Genomic DNA, 3,176 nt, shown 5'->3' with positions numbered 1-3,176 from the left:
GCTCAGACATCCAGCAGATGTCCTCACATGGAAGTAAGCCCCGAAGGGATAGTTTATGCAACTATAAGGTGTCACAGGAACATAAAGCAATGCTGTCTGCCAAGGGGTTCCTTCAATTCATTTCACCTCACACCCTTGTTCAAACTTCACTAACATGTAAGTTTGTCATGTGGAAATAAAAGGAAATCTTCCAGAGAAAAATCTGACCATCTCCTGCCAAGCTAATTCCCTACTAGATTTGTTTATATGCGTTTGCAGCTGACTAAAAGGCACTTTATTATTTCTTTCAGAGAGCAGAGCTTCTTCTTTTGGAAAAAAAACAATCTGAAAATGGTTTTTATAAATTAACAAGATCTTTTTATTGCCTTGGGTCAGTAACAAACTTGAGAGATTTGTTTATATGTTTCTCTTATTACGTTCTTCAATAAAATTCACAAACCAGACAGGAAGCTTAGCTTCATTAACGCATGACAAAGGGAAAAGTGTCATTCCTGAAACAAACTTGGGAAAGCGTCCAAAATGCAATATAATTTTGCAACGTATTACAGTGACAGTAAAAGACAAAAACTAGGTTTGATTTAAAGTCACAACAGCAACACAGACTGATATTTCACACAGAAAATTTACTTATCTTCAGAAGGAGAAATAGAGAGAAGGACCGAGTTTTCAAAGAGAAAAATGATCAGAAATTATCTTTAAACTCCATCTGGATGTGCATATTTCTTGTGTCTGACATGAATTCCAACTGAAATTTAAATGAATCTTACCAGAAAATTGGCAACATAGAGACATGAGAATGAAGTATAAAATATTAGGTGTTTGATTTGTGCAGGAATTTGACTTGTTCTGAGACTGAAAAAGATATATGACTTAAAAAAGTATTAAAGAGTTAGTGAGCAGGTCTATTTGTATGGAGAAGGGATTATGTCAAACTGCTTAGGAAAAGAATCAGGTGTATGCTTTAAGGAATTAGGATTTGTTGAAAGGGTCTTAGGTAGCAGTTGTTATGCTGAAATGAGACAAAATGCACAATGCCCTGAGAATTGCAGAACCAGACCTCATCAGTGCCCTTCCCAGGCTGTCAGCACCTTGACTCTCAGCCAGAACTGCTCTTTTGGAAGGTAAAGCACACACACCAAGGAGGAATCTCAACTGCAGATATCATCCTCCCCCACCCATATCCTGATACCCCAAAATATGTCCCTCTCACAAATAGAAACTTCTGCCCCAGGAAAAAGCCACTCAGGCAAACTTGAAAGAGTAAGTGGCTGCAAAACAACAGTTTTTGTCAATGAATAATTATTTCCAATAAACTCTGGTTAATAATTATCCTCTATATCTGTATCCTTCTTTTACAAGCAATAGTCTGTCCAGTTAGTCCAGAGAGGTGCTAGCGGAGGCAATGTAAGGGATTATTCTCTTGGAGGGGCAGGTGGCAAGCTAGAAGGGCTATCTTTGATCTTTGATCAGAAAGGTGATCAGCACTGCGAAAGCCCCGGGGACCATTGGTTCCTGCAGTCAAGCCGGGTGAGTCGACAGGACCATTTACATTTCAGCACAGCGAGGCGTGGACCCCTCCTGTGGATAGCTGGTGCCAGGGGGCCAGCAGAAGAAGCCAAACAAGCTCTTACAAACATGGGTGAAATTCTGTCAGCTGCAGGCTGTGACTTCACCAATGCGGTAAAAACAACTGTTTTGCTGGCTGACGTGAATGACTCCAAGACTGCCGATGAAATGGACAAACAGCCCTTCAAGAGTCGTTTTTCTGTAAGAGCTGCTCACCAGCTTGCTGCTTTGCCCAAAGGAGGCCACGTGGGGACTGAAGCAGTGGCTGACCAAGGACCTTTCACGAGGGCATCGCTCTAAGTGGGTTCGGCAGTATTTAGCCTGGAGTTCTAATAATGTTTTTAAATTAACAACTTAATTTTTACAATCGATGTTGGAAAGTGTACGACTGACTAAAACATTGGAAGTTATTATGGAAATACCATATAATAAGGGGACTTGAGCATGAATTGACGATCAGATGACAAATCCATGTACCAACGTTACAAATCACGCTGACACACGCTCATGTTACCGCATGTGGGAAAGGAGACACTCGTTACGTACTTACCCAAATAAATAAAAGTAAAGGGAAATAACATGTAGGAGAAATGAGTCACTGTTTCTGATAAATAAGAGCACATCTAATTCAATTAAATCCTATTAATTTAATGAGGCAAAATATTTAGCTCTCACATCAGCTATATAATTCTGCTTTTACTTGAGGAAAATTAAAGTGTTGAAGTTTGAATGGTAGAGGTAAAGGAGAAGAAAGTGGACCAAAATTTTAATAGGTCATATTTTTCTAATGGAAATAAAATAGCCATGCAGATTTAAATAAATGAATGAATGGACGGATGGATGGATGGATGGGTGGATGGATGGATGAATGAAAGCAATAATCTTCGGCTTCTGGCCAAGATGGAATAACAGATCAGATTTATCCTCCTGCCTAGAGCAACAAAGAATACCAAATGAAATATTTGGAACAATGGTTTTAAAGACACTGAACCTCAGACAGCGAAGGACAGTGATCCCTAAGAGATAATAAATGACACTGGGACTATCCCAGTTTACTGCTTCAAGAGTTTCCAGACCCTGATGCAGAAGGGCCAGACTGAGGGCAAGGTGTCCCTGAGTTAGGGACATGCAAACGAGACTCTGGGGAGACAAAGGAGGCTAGAACTGGCAACGTAGAAAGTTAAAGCTACCTGGTGAGAGAAATCTGGGAATGTGCAGATGGTCCTCCGCAAGTACTCAGCCAAGTACTGACCAGCACCTGCATGTGGGAAACAGTGTGAGGGCAGGGAAAGAACCACCCGGAAGGATTAGAGGGAACAGCACTTGCTGCACTCTCAAGACCTGGAGCAGTGTCTGCTCCCACCAGCCAGAGTGCAACCCTTCCTAATGCATGGGGCATCAGAGGGGATTTGCCTCCGTCTAGGGGAAAAATCAGCCTTAGACTATCTGCTCCTTTGATCCTATAAGACCCGAAGGAATCCAAATCCAGGCGGTAAAAATTGTTAGATCAAAGTACGCACATTTGACATTTTGATATACCACTACCTATTTGGCCCCTAAAAAGTTTGTCAACTTACACTGTCCATTTTTTTTTTCAGAGTTGCCATCAA

The 3,176-nt window shown here is 41.1% G+C and overlaps 1 pseudogene; it reads left to right on the top strand.

The window, feature by feature from the left end:
* Positions 1 to 1,459: 1,459 nt before the first annotated feature.
* LOC110588630 lies at positions 1,460 to 1,866 on the top strand (annotated as a pseudogene).
* The last annotated feature ends 1,310 nt before the right edge of the window (positions 1,867 to 3,176 follow it).

This window comes from Neomonachus schauinslandi, chromosome 2 (assembly GCF_002201575.2).
Source record: "Neomonachus schauinslandi chromosome 2, ASM220157v2, whole genome shotgun sequence".
Lineage (NCBI taxonomy): Eukaryota > Metazoa > Chordata > Mammalia > Carnivora > Phocidae > Neomonachus > Neomonachus schauinslandi.
The sequence above is the reverse complement of the archived record's forward strand: the minus strand, read 5'-3'. Positions and strand labels throughout refer to the sequence as shown.